The 22,437-nt window shown below is 33.9% G+C and overlaps 1 protein-coding gene across 5 annotated transcripts in view; it reads right to left on the reverse strand.

Annotated features, from left to right (window-relative positions):
* Positions 1–22,437, reverse strand: part of EPHA5 (EPH receptor A5) — a 336,719-nt gene that overhangs the window by 235,149 nt on the left and 79,133 nt on the right. The gene's annotated exons all lie outside the window — the stretch shown is intronic.

Genomic DNA, 22,437 nt, shown 5'->3' on the forward strand with positions numbered 1-22,437 from the left:
TGGGAATTTCAGGAATGCACGTTTATGCATGGTCATCCTCTTATAGGTCTAACATACTTAATATAAAAGAATCACACACTGACTATACCCACTCACCCACCCACCCACCTACACTCACTCCACATTTCTATTTGTGCATTCATGAAACTGTTAATTTACAGAAGCTTGAAAGTATTTATTTCTAATGTGCTATGAAAGCAAAAAAACCCCAGTTTTTTATAGATAATTATAATAGATGTTTGCATTTCTTGAAAAGTTTTGTTTCTTAAAGCATTTCATTATATGAGGCATAAACGGATGAACTTGGTAGAATACCACCAAAAGTGAAGTTCTTAGTAACCCCCTACTTCCATCAGTCAACAAGGTTGCATCAGAACGCTTAGGTTCTTTTTGAAGTTTTGATACTTGGTCTTGCAATGGCCATATGTCAAACGGACACTTCTCATCACAGGAAAAACATATATTTTAAACAGCTGACATATTGCCACATGTAAGCTAATATCAATAACATCAGAGTCTAGGTCCTCTGAGTATCTAACCTATTAAGGAAAAAAGACTGAAAGAAGGGCTCTGCCAGGAAGTAAATGTTCAAGTACAAATTGGTGATAGCCAAACTCTTGTCAGTGTATGACATTCTGTTACCGAAAATTGAATGAGATAAAAATGCAGCATGCTTTAAAATGATTCATACAAAAATGCAGCATGTAACATCTGAATGTATATGTCTAAAAGCATATTTTGCAGGAAGCAGTAAATACAGCCTATGGCTGTGCCTCTTAACCAAAGAGCTTGAAGAGTACACTCCACTTATCCACAGTGAAATGCAAAATATGGATCAGTGAAAGTTTCTATGTTGGAGTGGATAGGGGACTCTCTTATAATAATTTATGTTCTTATCACTGACGTTGTCCTGTTCTTTCAGATTCACATTCATAGTTTGTTCTGACCCTCCTGTTTTAGATTCTGCCAACTGATAAATTAATCCTCCTCTGATAGTTTTTCATAGGTGTCATGAAGTACTGGCCAGTTTTCATACTCAAAGTCTTAGCACAGAAACAATGGAAATCTACTTACAATCATGAGTAAACAACATTGAAAATATATTTCTATTTTTAATCAAAAATATATTTTACTTCAAGAAAAGACTCTCTCTCTTTTGTCGTGGCAAAAATTCGTGGTCCTGGCTCCACAATCTTTTTATCTGCTCTAAAGAAAGTGTGACTTTTTGCTTCAAGTGTCAAGTGTCTTTTTTCAAACAACTTTCAAATTTTGCTAGAAGTAGATCTTACTGGAAAAGTAAAGCACCCTTTAAGGTGTGATTCCAACAACAGTTGTTAAAGGAGAAGCACGGAAACTTATTTTATAAACTTATTTTGCTTCAGTAATAAGTATGAGAATTAAACATATAGCACTTTTGGTATACCTAACACATTTATGTCTACCAAAATACTGTTGCGTTTGACTTAATAATCCCCAAAGATGGAAAATTCTGTTTTGTGTTATGAAAACTTAGATTTACTCATGATTTGTCATAAAATATCAAATAATCACATACTATATTTGGACTACAATAATATTTTAAATACCAACTAAATACCAAATGTGCAACAGAAAATTAAATGTTTTTATTAATCATTAACACTAAATCTGCCTATTTTTATTTAACACCAGATCTTCATGCTTGAATATTGTGTTTTATTCTACTGCACGGAAAATACCAACATAACTTTTGAAATGACTATCATTCAGTTTACAGAGAAAAAATTATTTCATGAAAGTACTTGTTTTGGAAAGCAAAAATACCATACCAATAGGAATAATATCCTAAAAATATATTTATTTTTTAAAGAAATCACTGTTTCTTATAAAGAAAGAAAATAAATCTATCATCAATGAATTTTTCAATTTTATGAATATTTTATTACATTTAGGATCATGAGAAGTGTTTCTCTAGTGACCTTCAGCTTTAATCTACTGTTCTAATCATTAAGGTCTAGCATATATTCTAACACTAAATATGACTAATTATTTTCCTTTAACATGATGTACATTAAACAATAATTTTGCTTAATTTTTCTAAGCATAAAAAAGAGCTAAAATGTTTAAATGTTTGAAAAGTAACATTCAACTAACTCACCAATTTTATTTCAGAGAATAATGTAAATACTTATCTATGCAAACATGAAACTGTCATATATGCATATCACAAACATATACTTTGAAGAAATATTTTAGTGAATTCTATAGTGCAATACAACAATATGAAGTGTGAATCATTTTTCTTGAGTCAAATATGACCTCTTTATAGAACTCTAAAGAAAATAAGTTTTTAAGGAGTGAAGGAAGAAAATAATTTTTCAATAAGGGTAACTATGACACTTAGTTTTCTCTACCTTGAAGTATGTTTTCTGTTTGATTTTACTGACTGGTGATGAACTTCTCACGTTCCTGTTTAAATCTCATCCCTAAATAATGATATGGCTTCTAGGCTCAAACCAAAAGTATAAAGAATTTCTTTCATCTTCAGAAGATTCTACTCCCAAAACCATTCTGCAATTAGTTTTCAAGTATATACTTACAGATATAATAATTTTATTATTTATGATAATGTCATCATACTTTATTTAGTCATTTTATCTCTTTAATATATCACTCAACCTCCATAGCAGGCATTCTAGAGGTAAACATATGGACTAGAAACAGAATTAAGTCTTGATATTTAAACTTAAATCCTAACCACATCTAATAGCTTCTAAGCATGAATCATCCCAGTAATATGTGAAATAAAGGGAAAAAGTTTAGACAGTGCAAAAGTCATGATTATCAATTTCTATCACTTAAATAATAATGAAAGGTGATAGAAATTGATAAACATGACTTTTGTGATATATACTAGCTAAAAAGTTTATATAACTATTGTGGCTGCAAACCTAGTTCTCTGGCAGAGTTTCCCTCAGCTTATGTATATGGAGTAGGATAAGCATGTGTGTGTAAGAAAATAGATATAAAGAAAAGTACAATAAAGAGAGTGTGTCCTTTACTCTCACTTACTATTTGTGTAATAATAGTTATCACACAATTCTGTAAGGTGGATTTGAATATATTTCAAAAGCTTTGAAAATACCCAGATACATTCATACTCTTAAAGCTCTAAATTAAGAGAATAATTAGAAATACAGTTAAATATTTGTTTAAATAGAAATTTATTGAAATGTTATTCCAAAAAGAAGAGAAAGCAGTCTAAATGTCCAGGAATAGGTAAATTGTTAAATAAACTACTTGTATTTTGGTAAAAATAAAAATCATTAGAAATCATTTTTTCAGAAAGTACTGAATGCCATGGCAAAATGCTCCAGTAATGCTCCAGAGATACTGAGTGTTTCTGTCTAAATCCCCCAATTGACATTTCCTATAAATCCCGTGAAACTTCAGATGGATTCTCCAGCATCTCACCTTCAGTTCAAGATCAGAGTTATGGAAATTCTAATACTTAACATCCCTGGTTTTACTAGACAGTGTTTCCCCTCTAGAGACAAGGCAAAGAGGCTGGTACAGCGACATAATTTGGATCAACACTATCCCACAAAAAGTAAGATCTAAATTGTGAAAAGACCATTGCTAGCCATAGAAAAGGATAAATCTAGGAAAACAGTATAAAGAACTGGGCACTTTTAGGAGAGAGCAATCAATATAAAGCACATACCAACTAGAACAAGTGAGCAGATCAGAGAGAAGCTCAACATGAATCACCACAAGATTAATTCTTTCCCAGTGAAATTGAGTAGGCCATACTTTACAACATCTCTGCTGCTCAACACCTTGGATGGTCAGCAATCTAAATGTTTAAACTCTTACCAAGCTGAGTAGCTGTCCATGTATCTCCTCCTCTTGCTGCCCAAACCCCACCCCTCAGCAACTTTATGACAGAGAAATCATCTAGTCTCTCCACCTACTACCTCCACAACTCAACATGGAGATGTTAGTTTATCTGAATATTCTACTACACAGTGAAGCTCTCTATTTGAAAATGTCTGTTCAGAGTCTCAAAGTTTTTACCCTAACATTCTCTGCAAAAAGAGGGAAGCATTATGTTTAATATTATAATGGTCTATTTCCTCACATGAATTATGCCACTTCCCCTCCTCTTCACCCTATAAAGGAAAAGGATCAAGTCTATAAGCAGATTTATTTCTAAATATATGGTGTATTGAAAACCCAATAGCAATCTCACCACCACTATTCTAAGATAATGAGAACTCTATTAGAAATAACTATATAAAATTAGTCAAGGGAATGACATTTTCTACTTTTGGTCTGAACTTTTTCTAGAAACATCCCCATGGCAGAGCTCTCCATCCCTGTGGAAAAAATGGCAAAGTATAAGAATAAGACAAGTACGAAGTATGTAGTATGTGGAATGTGTGATTATCATTCACCTGAAGAGGCTTAGTGTCTTTAGAGTAATCTCTCTCAACTTTGATTCATCCAGTATTAGGCACCGTCCCTAAACTATACACATATTTGAGTGTAAAAGATAAAAACGAGGAGCTAAATAAAATATCTTGGTACTCACCACAGACTTTGACATATTTTCTTTATTTTCTACTATGAATTGTCACTTACTCGATAACTCTATTCGCTTGGGAGATCTCTCACCCTAGACACACACGAAAAGTTCGCGAAGTTAGGACAGGTAGGCATTTGGAGTAGGACCACTGGGAGTTCAGGTCTTGACTTCATACTTGATGCAAATGTTCAGTCCCTTGCCGCCTCGCTCCAAGTCCATCAGTTTGAATGACATTCAGTCTCCACACCGAAAGAGAGAAAGTTTACACACCACAGAAATAGGAAAATGAATCCTATTTTTCTTGAACACATGTAAATCTTTCTAACACTGTTTCTAATAGAATGTTTGAATGTGCATTTTATCTCCAATCAAAGAAACATTTGCTAAAAATCATATCTGAAGGTAAGGTTTATTTTTTAATTATTATTATTTTATTGGCTGAACACGGACTTACGTTTAATTTGCTATCATTATAATTTTAGGAACTTGCCTGGTGGCGCAGTGGTTAAGAGTCCACATGCCAATGAAGGGGACACAGGTTCAAGCCCTGGTCTGGGAAGATTCCACATGTCACGGAGCAACTAAGCCCATGCGCCACAACTACTGAGCCCACGTGCCACAACTACTGAAGCCCACATGCCTAGAACCCTTGCTGTGCAACAAGAGAAGCCACCACAATGAGAAGCCTTCACACCGCAACGAAGACTAGCCCTCACTCAGCACAACTAGAGAAAAGCCTGCGCGCAGCAATGAAGACCCAACGCAGCCAAAAATAAAAAATTAATTAATTAATTTTAAAAAATAATAATTTTAATCTATTTACTTAAGAGTAAATTTTTTATTAACTGAATATACACTGTTTTTCAAAATTTATGAGAATTCCTGTTCTTAAAAGACCATTTTATCTACTGGACCTCAGTATTTGGAGGGTACCTTCTTTAATACTTTCAGCTATGTTCATTCATGAGATAATTAGGCAGTTCATTTCAAAGCCTTTTATAAGTCAGTGACAGTTACGTCATTTTTATGATATTAAAAAAGTCTGCTATATCGTGTGTATGTGACAGTAGCACATGAAGTAAGTTACTATGTATCTTGAGGCTACTAAGGGATTGATGTGGTGTTTAGAGACTAGGGCAGGAAAATCTTTCCACAGTCAGTTAATTTACGTTATTATAATTTAAGCCTAATTTGTTTATTATTCCTCTGCTTGAAAGTTTTAAGCAAATTCTGCATAATACTATTATTTGTATTTTAATTTCAAATAGACTAGATTATTTACAAAGTAGGCTTCGTTTTAGAGAAAAACATTACATTATACATGAAGAAATACAACTAACTACCTAGACTCTAAAATATCAGTAGAGGTCCAGCGACAATTTCTTTTTTAAAGAAAAAAGGTTAAAGGGAAAATACGTACTTAGCATCAAAACTGAAGTGTTTGTTTACAAAATCCCGTCACGTTTCTCTCACACCAGACTGTTATGTTACCAAATATACTAGAAACAATCTCCACAAATTTAGGAAACTTTTGTTCTTTGTTCACACTGTGTCTCTTGTAGTAGAACATCTAGTACTTAACTGCCCTCAATTAATATTCATTGACTAATTAAATACATGCAAATTATAAGTAAGTTTAATATACAAAAATGGGTTACTTCTTGAGATATCACTATATAGCAATATACCTATATGTATATCTAATTTCTAACTCTCTAACTCTCTCTATCTATGTCTAATCTCCACACCCATCTCAAATGTGTGACTCATTTGGGATTATCTATGAGTTTCTCCTATAAAACTCTTCCCAACATATTCTACCCCAACCTCCAGCTGTTTTTTGCAATATATACATACCTCATATAACAAGCAGACTTGTTACTTCCAAACTTTTACACTCAGAAAAATGACAGCGGTGGTTTTTTCCTCCTCTCTCTCTCCCATGGAAGGGTCAATAAAAGACACTGCTGGTGGAGGAGGAGACTGGAAAGGCACAGGTAAGCCAGGGACTCAGTGCTCAGCCTCTCACTGCCATCCTCAGGGGCAGGAGCCAGGGACAGTGGCAGTTCACCTTTAAGGAACCGGGTAATAGTGGACCTGGACAGTCCCAGTAAGCAGAGGGAGACAGACATACAGGTCAGATGTCTGCCCCACCCGCATATGCTCTGCATGATCTGAGCCATTAATATATGTTCAGGGCAGAATGTTGACAGCAATTAATGTAGTGTAAACTTGTAAAGGCTTCCACTATGTAAAGAATGTACGTAAATTAAAGTTTTATTTAGGTAAAGATTTTACTGTTTGCAATGAAAAGTGTGTATGTTGTTTGAATTTTTTTATAAAAGAGGAAACAAAAAGGATACATTAGAAAAACAGGTCTTTGAGGTTTACCAACAAATACATGGCCAATATTAGTATCAAGACTTAGGCAATAATTTGGCAACAAACTAAAGAAAATATGAGAGAAGAACTACACAAAGTGCCCTTAATGCTGGCTTTTACTCATTCTAGCATTATTCCTGAGCCTATAATTATAGCCTTCTTATAGAATTCCATACTTGTTTGAAATGCTAAAGCTTACTATTAAAAGCAGTAAGAGAATATTTTAGGAAATAATCAAATACTATACTAACTTGATCCTCAATTAGACCTTAAACTAGAAAATGCAGCTGAATATGGGAAGCAATTACTTTATTTGGTGTTTTGAAATATTAACCTAAGATAGAAATTGCTATATACAGCATACTTTTATAGCTGGCAGGTATGGTACTTTCAAAAAAAAAATTTCAAAGATCATTAAAAAATTCTTATGGGAATTCCTTTTTCTTTAACTACAAAATAACTAAATAAGCAGTTTAGCATGAGAATGTGGAATTTCTACTGTTTCATCTCCTTAGTTATGTTGTCAGTGTTTTTCTTCCCAGGTATTGACTGAATAACTAAAAGACAGAAGGGAAACATTTGTATGTAGAACTGTAGGTAATGGCGTGAAGGATGGATATACAGAGCCATTTCACACAGACACTTCAGAGTTGTGGCAGTGTAGCCTAAGTATGGAATCTAAGGCAAAAAAAAAAAAAAAAAAAAAGGTCATGAAGAACCTAGTGGCAAGACGGGAATAAAGACACAGACCTACTAGAGAATGGACTTGAGGATATGGGGAGGGGGAGGGGTGAGATGTGACAGGGTGAGAGAGTGTCATGGACATATATACACTACCAAATGTAAAATAGATAGCTAGTGGGAAGCAGCCGCATAGCACAGGGAGATCAGCTCGGTGCTTTGTGACCACCTAGAGGGGTGGGATAGGGAGGGTGGGAGGGAGGGAGATGCAAGAGGGAAGAGATATGGGAACATGTGTATATGTATAACTGATTTACTTTGTTGTACAGCAGAAACTAACACACCATTGTAAAGCAATTATACTTCAATAAAGATGTTTAAAAAAAATAAGTTTCAATGTGAGATACATGAATATTGGAACAAATGAGTGTAACTACATTTAGAATGTTTTACTATATGTTACTGATGGCTCATAATATTTTCAAAATATTTCCTAATTATAAAATTAGGAATATAATTCCTCTTACTACTCATTGCATTTGTTTTCCCCGTATTTGCTTAAAAGAGTCTTCAGCTCTGTTGGGTCAAACATACCAGTGCCTAATAGTTCCAGTCAGTGTGATTCAAATTGACCATTTCCATTTTTCCGAGTTGATTTCCAACCAACATGTGTCAATTAAGAAAACTGAAGTGATAAATTTTGATTTTTCTGAGCATAGTAATTTCAAACCAACAAGAATAGGACTTATTATTGAGTTAGCCTATCAGTGAAGACACATACACGCCTCAAAGTACTAAAAATAATTCTTCAGTGATTCTCATTTGAAGAGCAAGTAACTTAGGCAAGTGCAAACACTTGCTTCTACAACAAAGATTAGAAGATTCCTTCATTCGTTTAAAAATTTAATCCACTCCATTAATATTTGAAAAAAAAAACCTAAAGAGTGTATAGTTGATGATAAATGTGTATAAGCTAAAGTTCTCAGCCTGAAAATAATCCCATGATTGCATTTTCAAGAAGAGCAGCTCATTTTAGCAGAGTTCTAAAACCTGAATAATGCTCCCAAAAATTCAATCTCTCAGTATTTATTTAATTAAAAAAATGTTCTATTACTACTTTATATATACAAATACAAAGCTAAAAATAAAATTATTAGCTTATAGTTGCTATACTTATAAAATCAAATAATTTTACAAAGTCAATGCAAACAAAACTACAGAACCAATAAAATTCAAATTAACAATACTATTAATGTCACAGATTATGATATTTTAGCTGCAAGTAAAATACTATGTTTGACTACACTCTCTGTCATTACATGGGGAACTTTCAAGTTCAGTGCAAAGTGATGATTCAATCCTCTTGAAACTCTTCTATATTTAAAATGCTATGAGGGACTTCCCTGGTGGTCCAGTGGGTAAGACTCCACGCTCCCAATGCAGGGGGCCTGGGTTCCATCCCTGGTCGGGGAACTAGATCCCGCATGCATGCCACAACTAAGATCCCGCATGCTTCAACTAAAGATCCCACGTGCTGCAACTAAGAGCCGGTGCAACCAAAATAGATAAATAAATAAATAAATATTTTTAAAAATAATAAAATAAAATGCTATGAAACTTCTATTGACATAATGAACATTATTTTCATTTGGATTTTGCTTGGTCATGCAACAAATTACTTGGCTCCATTCTTTTACCTGTACTCTGAATAATTAATATTTAAGTAAATTAAACTTGCATAAAGGTTTATTTGGAAAAAGTGCATAAGTAGACCTAGAGAAAATGCATATTCTCCCAGTATTCAGATTTAAAACATAATTATATTATTTTTTGCTATGGTCTGAATGTTTGTGCTCCCTCCCCAATTCATATTGTTGAAATCCTAACCCTCAAAGATGATGGTATTTGTAGGTGGGGCCTTTGGGAGGTGCTTAAATCATAAGGGTGGGGTTCTCATTAATGGGATTAATGCCTTATAAAAAGAGGCTCCTGAGGGATCCCTAGTCCTTTCGACCATGTGAGGACACAGGGAGAAATCAGCAGTCTACATCTGGAAGAGGGCTTTCATCAGACACCACATCTGCCAGCATAGTCATCCCGGACTTCCCAGCCTCCAGAAGTGTGAGAAATAAATGTCTGTTGTTTATAAGCCACCCAGTCTCTGCTTGTTTCTTACAGCAGCCCAAAAGGGTGAAGACATTTTTTAAGATTTTTGTGGTAATTAAAACATAAAATACAAACATCCTAATAAAGATCTTTAAGGTCCAGAAGAACATGTCCAGGAAACCCATTCTGAAAAGCACCATACTAAGTCAATCTGTCACCTCAAAAAATGAACTACTGAGCTCTAGCAAGTAAAGTGACCTATTCACAGTCATCTGTTTCTGTCGCAGGTTTTTGAAACACCATTAACTATCATTGTCTTCATTCATCAATCTGGGATCTTAGAAACTTAATCTGAAACTTTCATTCCATGAGTTTATATAGATTATGGAGACGAAAGGTAATGAGTTTTAAAATATATTAGCCATAGGGACATTTTTAATTCTTGCTTATTTAACTGCAGTAGGCTAAAATTCTATATAGGGTCTTGAGTTAGAAAATGCCTTCAATGCATTTTACTTCCTTAAATGAAATATAGGTTGTAAATAATCTCTTGACAAAATAACTATTTCAAACCAATTCAACAGAAGGTTTCTAAATGGGCTTTGTATTAAATGCTGAAGACATAACATAAATGTTCAAATTTTTAACACTGTTTTGTTTGTAATTCTTTACACTTAGACATTTAAAATTCTAACAAAATCATCTAAGTAACAAACTTTAGGTGAAATGGTGGCAAATATTCATGTCTGATTATGTGGGAGTGTATGTGGGTGTGATTATGCGAGTATATGACTCTATGTCAAAAAACAGGACCTGAGCTGCAGTAAACATTTCCAAATTCATTTAGGAAAAAGAAATATAAAAAGAAATCCTGGACGTATTCTGAAAGAAAGAATAATTTAATAGGTTGAAACTAACATTGTTAATGTGGTAACTTAGGTATGTGTAGAAATTTCCGCGAGACAAACAATTTATAACTAATTTTCTGGATACCACAATTCTGTTCTTAGGCTAAGCCAGAGGAGTAGGTATTTTTGACTACACCTTGAATAATTTTCCATTTTAAATTTTAGAGTCTAAACTAGATGGAAAACTATGCATTAGATAAGCAAAATTGGGTGTTATGTACTCATAAAACATTTTATCTTATTTTTCTCTTCCTCTGGAGGACAAAGACTAAATTATAATTGTTTGAATATCAGAAATGACTGGCAATTGGGAAAACAAAAGAAAAGAAAACAATCTCAAAGATTTTCCTAAGCATAACCTATGGGGAAAAAAAAGAGAATTTGTTTATGGACAAATTATCAAAAAGCAATAAAGTGAAGTGCCTTGCTTCAGTTGAAATTTTCTGATAACTGGTCTCCAGACAAATGAAGGTTAAAGAGATATCTATGAAAGTAACCTGTGTAGTCCCTGGGGAAAGAGGAAAAGTTAAAATTGCATTCCAACATCTCTTGCAACTGGCTTGCAGCTGTGCTGTGTGTGGGTAATCTTAAGCATCTGATTTCTGAAAAAATGAAGAAATGGAAAATTTAATAATTTACCGATATTTACTGAAGATTCAGTCTGCAGTGGTGTAGAATAAAGGGAAATGACAATTGAGACTAGTGCTAAATGACTTTCTGTTGATTCTACAACTTTGAATTACATAATAGATCATCACTTCTATGTCATCTTTGCCACTACCTCCACTCTTCCTTCCTTCTATCCTTGTCTCCTTTATATAAGAGAAGGAGAAATACAGGAACTAGAATTGAGACAAGGTGTTCTTTCCTTATTTTTAATTCTACAATAAAAGCCCTATTAAACTGTTAGGTTAACAGACTCATTCTTATTTGCAAATGTACACACATGTTTGTTAAATTCATTTAAAAATATGTCTTAAGGTAAAGTCATTGTTCCACGTGTTACTGTTATACAAAGTCCCTAGTCTCAGGGAGTTTATATTCTGAGAGAGAGGTAATTAATTAATTTTACAATTATAAGAGGAAAATGTATTTTAAAGATCAATATTTAATGAAAAACTATTGCCACTAAACATGATATTATTAAAGCTTTCTCTATAGGATACAGAGAAAATGAATTAAAAGAAAAAAAAAAAACCTACAATAAGCAACAATAACTTATGTTCCCTGTCTTCAAAGTTTATGTCCTCCTACAAAAGAGGACATTAGTCTTTAATCTTCCTATTTTTTTTTAGATGGGAATGACATCTTCAGAATAAAGTACACGAACTAATGTATGCATCACCAATAAATTCAGTTAAATTACATATGACAATAGTTTATCAAGGTTTTGTTATAAGAAGAACAACAATTTGCAGACAATAAAGGCCCAGCAGAATAAAAGCCTGATTGCAGCGATGAATAATGCACATCACCTATGGTACTAATTAACCTTGTACTCCAGTAAGATAATATAGAACAATAAGGCCAATTTGAATGTGGTCCAGCACTTTTCCCTATGGCTTGTGGTTATCACCCTTCAGAACACGTAACATTTTATTTTGTAAAATGAGAAAGATATATGTTATTTTTTACATAAAATAAAAAAATGAAATTATATTTTAATATCATGAATTTTCCAAAAAGGTAGATTAAACATATATATAATATAATGTACAAGATATATAGTAGGCTAAATAAAAATAAAATGTGCTAGGTAAAAATAAACATACACTGTTTACTTATAGAGTAAATTATACAGAATATTAACAATACATATTAATTTGGCAAAATATTTAGCTAAAATATCAATGTATAATCAAGCCAACTGGACTCAGAAAATGCCTATAATTTATATCTAATCCTTCGATTAGTGTAACCAAGAATTTTCCCCTTCCTCTTAAAATTATAAGATGAATTAAATGGACAAGGTAAAACTAAAATCTGTAATGGGAATATTTTCTTCAAAAATAAACTCCTATGAATTTATTCAAAATATAACACTTTATTCTTTGTGATTAAATCACTGTTGGATGGACAGTCATAGTGATGCCTGAGAAGAGATAAATTATCTTCAATCGAAAATGCCAATCTTTAATGTTTTAATCACATTATTTGTTATTATTTAGGTATATTTTAAAATGAAAATAATAACATTTCAAATTCCTGTTTCAAAAAATCTCTTGCGAAAGTTTGAAGATAGAGAAAAGATCTTTTTAGATTTTTAGGTGGCATGACACAGCTTCCCTACCCACCTCCAAAAAATGCTCAAAAGTGACAAAGCATATGTATACACAAGTCTTGTCTCTATTGCATGTTTAAAAGTAGGCAGGAAACAAGAGAAACTGAATGTGAACAGAAACTGAATATCTGGTAGAAAAGGTTTTCTACCTTTTATATAAATATACTTCTGAATGAAAATATTGCTCTCTTAGTTCATAACAGTGTATGTTTATTTTTAGACAGAGTTTGCATATATGTGAATGTCATTGTTGATGGAAATCCTTTGTATTTGAACTATTCTCTTTTGAGAGAAAAGTATATTGTTAGGAAGTCTATTTAAATATTTATTTAGCATCCATATAATGATTACATATATGATCTTTTCTCTTTTGAACTGGTTATCTCTTGATGGGAAAAATCAAAGAAAATTTTGGAGAGAGGATAAAATCAATGCTTGTAAAATACAGTGTGCTGGTCTCTCCACTACCAGTGTGGTATAGAAGTTAAAAGCAGAAACTAAAACAAATGGCCTGGGCTTTCATCCAACTCCACTACTTACTGACTGTTACCCTTGTTATGTAAACTCTCTGTGTCTGCTTGTTTTTCTGTAAAACTTAAGAACCATACATGATTCATAGTGTGTATATGTGCACACGTGTGCACACATGCATGTACACAAGGATCAAATTATGTAACAAATAAGCAGTGTTCAGTAGAGTGTGTGCCACATAGAACTTGCCATGGAAGTGTTGGGCATGTTATCATTATTATTTTAATATCATCATCAACAGGCTTATCACCATCTCTAATAACGGAACAAAAAGGATGGATTTATTGTATAGAAAAATTCCTACACACACTTAACAAATATTTATGTCAGGCTATGTCTTTACATATCACAATAATACCCTTTTATGTCCTTTGGTTCTAAGTTAACAGACCAAACATCCTCTTTTGGAAGAAAGAGGCAAAAGAAATAACAAAGCCAAAATAGCTTTCTCTTAAGGAATTAACTTCAGGTTTTCTCGAAGAGTAAAGGTACTCAAATGAAGGAAATCAATTTATAACAGAAAAATTTATAATACAAGGAGAAAAAAAAGGAAATTAGGAAAGGATATAAGTAGAATTAATCGTAAGTAGAAGCAATCAAAGTAATACAAGAGAGAAGCAGCTTGTATTAGAAAAAAATAACTAAGAATTGGAGGAAAAAAAACATAACCTAGTTTTAAATCTTGTCTGAGAGTTGGGCCTCAGAGTTTTTCAAGGTCAAATACCACTTCAGTGAGGAAAAATACACGCCAAGTGCATTTTAATGAACAGTAAGAGCTGAAGTCGTCAGTACTTTCTTAAGTTTAAACACAATATATTCACTTTAGTAGTAGAGAAGCTGAAATGACAGAATACAAATACAAAGACAAATCTTTTTGTCCCCAGGACCAAAGTAAGTAAGACGTTTTCGGAAAGAACAGGGATATGTAAGGATTACTGGAGTCCGCAGTTACATTTAGTTGTGCATCTGACCTTTCTATATAGAAAATATAAAACATTTGTTGTAATTAGCAGTTATAAATCAACAAGCTCTAATAAGCATTTAAAACCTATATTATTAACTAGAAACCAATTGAACAAAATAAAGAAAAAGAACATATATTTTTCTATAGAAGCTAGGGACTTATATCCCCTCCTTTTTTGGTCTTATTATGTAAAACTAGTAATATTTATCATACCAAAACTGAAAAAAATCCTTCCAGTATTATTTTTTTTCACTTGAAATACATTGAAAACTCTGAAAATTATCATCTTTGAAATGATGGAAATAGTGTCTCCCAAATAAAGAGAAAAAAAAAAAGAAAGAAGGAGAGAAGAGAGAGAAGGAGTAATGACGGAGAGAGAGACAGAGAGAGAAAGAGTATTCTTAGGGAATTTGAGTTTGCAGCCATATTTTCCTCAATTCCTGGGTTATTTTCCTGACATAAACAATGAAGAAGTATCACTGCATATTAACAGTATTTGATTGCACATATATTGCTTTAGATCATATGAAACTACCATCTTTTGTATTTCCAAAGTGGTCATGTACTAGCAATTTCGTATAATTGCACCCAATTTAATAACTTTTTTCCTACTAAAAGTCAAATATTTGTTATATAATAATTATACAATCTTGATTTGTCATGATTCTTTCAGCATTACTGACTACATATATATCTAAACAGAATTAGTTCTTTTTGTACCTTTTCCTATAATTATTATCATATATTGTTCTTTGAATTTGATTTTTTAAAACAAGTAGCAGTTATTATTTTTCTTTACATCAATGCTACGATCGTCTCCATGCTTGTCCTTTTCTCCCCCATATAACTCTAACAATTGAGTTTATCGATTTTTTAAATTAAAAAATAAAACGTGGTGCCTTCTGGGAACGTAGAATAGTCAGTATGTTTTTCTCTCAAAGTTTATATACATTGAAGTCAAACAAAACTGTATTAGAAGCTAACTCAGAGTTCTTGGAAATCATACTTAATCTATTTCAGCTTAAATTTCCTCACTTATAAAATAGAAACAACAGTATATCTGTCAGAGTTACATTGTTTCTATATACCTGACATATAGCTGGGTCTAAAAATGCAGGAATATGTACTATTTTTTTCCTAGAACAGCTCTGTTTTACCCATTAGAACATAAGGACATTTGCCTTTATTATCAGGCTGACTGTTTAATTTAGATGAGTCAACAGAGAAGTAACAATCATTTTAATTGTACTATTTTATTTATGAAGATCTGTTTGCTCATTTTTTAATTTTTATATTGTATTTCTTTTGTTTTGTATTCCACTTCTTTTCAACTTCCCACGATTAAGAATGACATGAAAATACTTCAAAATGGAAGTCTCCAGTAAGACCCCTTGTACCTGAAAGCCATAATATCAGAATTGGTGGGGAGGTGAAGAATCATTTAGTTTCTTTATTGTGGACATGAAAATTCAAAGCCCACACCAGGTCCATGAGGTGCAGAGGCTTTTCCCAAGACAGAATCTTTACAAAATCTCCTCACTCACATTGTACAGTACAGTTTCATTTTTTTTTTATTTGCTTCCCTACCCCACCCCCAAAAGAAGCAAAAGCAACAAAACAAACAAAACTTGAATAAAATCACACTTCAATACTCCAAAAGCTAAAACATGAAAAAGAAAAATGTTTCCTGTACTACTTATGGGAGCAGACAACTAAGGCAAAGTAATTTATGTGCACAAGAATGCAAAAAGCAAAAAAGTCAGAAATGGATTGAGAGTTCTTAACCTACAACCCAATCTCTCTCTCTCTCTCTCTCTCTCGCACAGCGTGTATATTGGGTTTATTCCAAAAGTTTTTTCTTCCTCCCCTTTGAATATTCACATAGAATATTGAATATTCACATAGAACATGTAATCAATTCTAGTTTCGTTCCTGATTATAGGGTCTCTATTGACCAGGGTAAGAGCTTCACGCTCTTGCAATTTCCTCTCACTCACACTTTGCTTTGCTCACACAGTCTTGCTTTGCTTTATTTGTTCCATTCCCTTGTCACTACATAATCCTTCTACCTTAAATTGCCTTTCCACATCCTCAGTTTGAGGTCTGAATATGGGGACAATAATCTCCTCTAGGCGACTCTGGTGACTCCTAGGTCCCTCCAGGGTGCCTCTGCCTCTGATATACAGTGTAGTTCTGCTCACATAGATGTTAGATTAGCCCACAAGGGATTTGAGTCGGGTGACAAAATTAATTGGAGCTCAAGTGCATTTTAATGGAGAACATATAATACAGTGGGAAAACACAGATATGAAACAAACACACCTAGGTTAAAATGTCAGTTTGCCACTTTATAGTTTTAGTTAAAATTAACCTCCCTGAGCTTCAGTTACCCCCGAAACTATGGCTCACAGGATGCTGTCAAGCTTAAAAGAGAGAATGTCAATAAAACATTTAATACTACCAGTACACAGCAGGTCTTTGCACATGTGTCAACCCTTCTTCTTGCCTTACCATCCCATATAAGATACCCTGACAATTCTGGCATTCAGAATTGTCATTAAGTGCCAGTTTTTGTCATTTATCATTTATTGGCCTCATTTCTTGGAATCTCTATTATTTCTAGTATATTATTGCTTTTTACACTGACTTGAAAGTCAAACTATTCCCTTTGGCCAGCTTTTGTATTTTCAAGGAACAAGATTTTTTTCTCCTCAGCTTTCATTCCATTCTCTTCTAACTTCAGATGAAAATAATTTAAGTTCTCCTGAGATCTGATCAGAGGAACACTCTGGCCAGTCTTCCCCTTGATGATGGAGGTTGCCCTTGGTTAAGACTTTCACTTTCATCAGATTTTTCTAAAACTCAGATTTTTTTTGCCTAACTAACTCTGTGCCTCCTCAATGATTAATTTCTTCTTCCTTCAGTCCCTAATCAAAGTTTGTCACAAATGAACTCTCCATTCCTGTCACATACATTCAATTCCTTGCAACATGCCTGGTTGGCCCAGTTTACCTCCCTCTTAAATTGAAATTAAAATTTTCACACTCACACTCAGAAACCTCCTCAGTCTTTAAAGGCCGTGACCGGAGGAGCTGACCCGGTGCAGACTGGACTGGACAGAGTGGTCCCCCCTCCCAGGGTTCCACATGTCCTAGGAGGATAGGTCGCCATCCCAGGGCGGTGAAAGCAACACAAGCAAACGTTCGTCCAAAAAGCAGATACAAACAAACAAGCAAACCTCCAGCACTTTGCCTAGGGTTATTTTTCACTGAAATGGCTTTCAACTTTTAAAGTAACTAGCATGTACTGAGGATTTACTCTGGGCCAAGTACTAAGCTTCATGAGCCTCCAGTCTTTAAAATCTAATCCAGGTTTCAAAATCATAAACAATACTTTTACTGTGGGAGACAGTGGAAAAACTTTTTTCCTATGGATTAGTTTCTAACGTTATGTCCTGAGATCAATAACATCTCAGTGCCTGCCAATAAAGCATGGAAGAAATCAAACTGTAAAAATAAAGTGCTATACTCGAATATTATTTGGAGGCAACTACTAACAGATGTTTTCCTCTTGTCCGTGGTGGGACAAAAGTTCCTATTTTGGATTTAACTTCATTTTCACCTGAATGAAGAGCAAAAGTTCCTCCAAGTTTAAGTGCATTATCTGTTGCTGTTTGTTTGTGTGGGCCTGAAGAGGAAGGCCTGGCTTAAGTCAGCTCTATTATTACTGTGTAAATGCCCTCACCACCCCCTCTCTCCAACCACTGACTGTGTCAAAAAAAGCTACTGCTGTCACAAAACAAGGAGTCCTCACTGTTGTGACATTTCATTTATCTGGGCAGCAACATGCTTGAAAGGAGACTGCCTCGTCTGAGTAAAGTATGGAAGACAATCAAACCCAGTTAAGCAAACCAGTGTTGACATATTAAATCATGCTTGAACCAAGAAAGCAAAAACAGGCGACACACAAAACCTTCTAAAGAAAGTTTTAAATAAATAAATAGTACAGGTCAGTGTAGTTCTAAAAAAAGAAGCTTTTAGCGTTGGAAAATACTGGGACGAGGTGAATACGGGGATGTCATTCACAGGGGCCAGTGATTCTGTTGCTCTCTGATTGTGGGGTGCAAAACTAGAGTTAGTGTGGTAAAGGGAAGCATAGGAGAATACTGGGAAGCTTTAGGGAAATCACATCACCTTACTTGCCAATCCATAAAATGGAAAATAAAATTTTGATAGTCCCATTCTTCATTTAAGAAATGTCCTAATAGAATCCTTTCCGAGCGCTTTGAATTCATCAGAGAAAAAGCCCTTATGCATATGGAGTAGTGCATTATTAGTCTCCTGCACAATCACACAGCAGGGACTTTGGAGTGCTCATTCTCTAAGTCTGATGCCTGCTAACAATTCCATCAAAGAAATGGAGTTATCCACCAGTCAAATTATCATTTTCTCTAATTGTTACTTCCCCCAAACTGTGTCTCTTCTTTTTTCTTTTTAAACTATACCTTAACAGCACTCAAATGAGCAGGATATCTTCAAGCTCAGAAAAGATCAAAGCATATCAACAAATCACTTGAGTTCTTAAGGACGAACCCTACTGGTCAGCCATAAATGCAGACAAAGTGTTTAAACAACAAAGAGAATCAAATACTAGAAGATAAGATGTGATCCACATCTATGATCAGAAATAATAAAGGATACAAAAGCCTTTTCATGTAATGATAACCAGTTATGAGATCATGAATAGCTTAGAATTCATAGTTTTATTTTTACAGCTAATTAATAATACACTTTCTAGAAAAAACTATGCGGAGCGAGTGGCTCTATGCCTTCCTGCTTTATAATAATTGGCATGTCTTTCTGGACTAACGTACAAACTAAATTTAAAGGCAATAAATTATACTGTTTAGGTAAACAGCATACTTAACCTTTTTTCCTGTGAGTAGTATAAACTGGATATATAAACAAATCAATTAAATAGATTGATACCTACAAATTAAGCTAAGCTTCTTATTAGTTGCTTAGACAGTTAGCTTTCTGTGCAACCCTCCAAAGTGGTTAAGCAGATTTTTCAAGGCTTATCCATACAGGAGGTGTACTACATAACTCTAAACATTTCGAGCAGAAAACATTTGACATATTAATTATAACAGAAATATGGTCCTAAGAAGAATCAGTGCTTTTTATTCAGGATTATCATGGATGCTATATGTGATTACAAACTACAAATCAATTTGTGATTAAGTGTGTTTATATACTGTTCAAAGTACAACAGTAGAATGGAGAATCTGAAGTTAAATATATGATTCTAATGCCCAGTCTAAAACGTGGTGGCTATGTGATACTGGGCAGGTTAATCTTCTCCCTACTTCCAACCCTTGGACCCCAATTTATCAGTTTACTGACGATCATAAAATTTGCAACTAATATATTAAATCCTGATTAGCTAAAGTCAAGTCACAGGCTGTGCTAATATTTAAATATGTTATTCCCACCCCCCGAATTAAAGTTCTCTTTTTCCCGCAAAAAAAGATAATTTTGTTTTAGTTATTTTGTTGTAACAGAGAGCTTATGAAATACATCAAGATTTCCATCTGTATCATATCTCCATTTTTAGTACTATGAAAAAATATGATTATTCTTATTTCAATAAAGAGCATTAACATAGCACCTCTAAACTCCTGTCTTTTGTTTTCCTTTATTCAGGATGAAATTATTTATTATAATTACACCAAGTTGGCTAATAACATGAAATTAAATTTTGTGGTATCATTTAGTATCCTTTATGCTAAAATTGTTTTAGACAAAACAGTATGACTACTAGTTTGTGTTTCCAAGTTTCATAAATGTTCCTTTTATACTCCTTTCTCAAAGCCAGGATGTCCTTTTCCCTAAATTAATTTTTTAAAATATTATTTTTTTGAAGAAGTTTGAGAGATTTTGATAAAAGAATGTGGAAAGAATTTAAGGAAATGGAAGAATTTTTTCTCTATGGTCTGTAAATCATTTTAATTCTAATGCTACTTGCAGAAGAAGAAAAGTAAAAGGTAACTTTTTCTCTATTCATGTCAATGTTAAAATGTCAATTCTCATTTTAAAAAGTTACTTTACTTGACAAATGTTTCAGTTTAATTTTTTCAGCTATTAACTCTTTAGTAAAATAAAATGTGTTGACTAAAACATAAATGAAACGTACTTTTCAAAAAATGAACTACTTTTTATTTCTGATAAAATGAATACCAATGAATTTTGCATTTGGTGGGTGGAGAGCGTTTCAGACAGGGATGTATATATCCTTCACTAATTTTAGCTTCCTGTAGGTCAGCAATAATTTTTCAAAATTAAAAGTTTTATATTTGGGCATTGTATACTTAGGGAACTATAGACTTAAGTTTAGCATTTACTAGTTCACCCAAGTCTTCTGGTTCCAACAACATGAAGGTCTAAGAAAACCTGGAAACGCTCCACATACATATACCTAGAAATTAAATTAAATAGAACAAAGTTTGGGGCTGATAAAGTTAATTCATATATTGGGACCCACAAAATTGAGGTCACTCCAGTGGCCCGGCACATGTCACAAATCTAAACCTAAATCAGCCTGCACTTAAGAGAAACCTAACATACACCAATCAGTATCCTCCAACTCAGCTATAGTTAGCCCATCTTACCCTAGAAAGTAGGACCTGCTAGCCTGGTAAGTAAACCCGGACCTCCGAGACAATCATTCCCTGGTTCCGCATTGTCTCTTCTAAAGCTCTAAAAACCTCACTCTTGCCCAAAATCCCCTGGGAAGAGTGTCCCACTGCTGGTGAGGCACTGTACTCCCCCAGTCCATGGATTATTTTGAATAAAGGATATCAAACTTGTTACTAAATTGTTTTAGTTTTGTCATTTAACAGGGCTCATTTTACTGTGTTTTGTTTTAATGCAGGGAAATTTTAAGATGGCAATATATTTTATAAATCTGGGGATGCAAACCCACAGGGGGCAGAAAAAAAGAGGGAACCAAAGCATGGAGTGCTGCCTTTTAGAGCTGATCCTATCCTGCTTCTCTGCAGGACAGGAGGGCTGAGAATGGGTGTGGGAAACGGGAAGACTTGGATTTTAATGTCCCAGGGTCCAGGAGAAAAAGCCATAGCCTTGTGTCAAGTGGGGAGTCCTTCAGAGAGTCTGAAACCTTGAAAAACTGGCTGCACCCTCAAGAAGGCACTGGTTAGGAGGAGGAGGAGAGGAGAATTTGTAGAGTTAGACAGAATAAGACAAAATATTAATATGCTTATCATTTCTGTGTTGTTTATACAGTTTCTTTGTATTTGGGTATAAAGCAGAAGGTTGGCAGACTACAACCTATGGGCCAAATCCTGCCTGCCACCTGTTTATGTAAATACAGTTTTATTGGAATACAAAAAAAAAAAAAAAAAAAATAGAAGGCACTGGGTAAAACGCTGCCCATGTATACAAGGAGTGCCAAAGAGGCTTGTGGGAGGTGGGACCTCTTCATGGAGGGAAGAAATCAGCCTTCAAGAATCAAAATTTGTGGCCTTCCCTGGATTAGGTTTTGGGGTATAAATTTACATAAGACACTAAAAGCCACCAAACCTTAATCCTAACTATCATAGGACTGCTTAATCTGGACTACACGTTACAGTCGCCTAGGGAGCTTTAAAAAAAAATACTGATGCCCTGGCCAGCACCACAAAATGGAATCAGAATCTCTCATAGGTGTGCCCAGCAACAATATGGTTTTAAATTATTAATATTACTGTGTTGCACTATAAAAATGTTGAGAAGAATTAGATAAAAACTGGTCCCAATAATACCTCATCAGTAGGAGGAAAGCTTAAATCATGTGAAGAACTCCTACAAGCCAATAAAAAAAGACAAACACTCCAAAAATGTAATTCATAAATTGGAGTGATTAGGACATGGATGCCATTTGTACTTTTTTCTCTACCTTGCTGTGTTTTGATTTTCCCCCTAATTTGCCAATATTGTTTACTTATGATAATAGTAGA

Source organism: Eubalaena glacialis, chromosome 5, assembly GCF_028564815.1.
Source record: "Eubalaena glacialis isolate mEubGla1 chromosome 5, mEubGla1.1.hap2.+ XY, whole genome shotgun sequence".
NCBI classification, from domain to species: Eukaryota; Metazoa; Chordata; class Mammalia; order Artiodactyla; family Balaenidae; genus Eubalaena; species Eubalaena glacialis.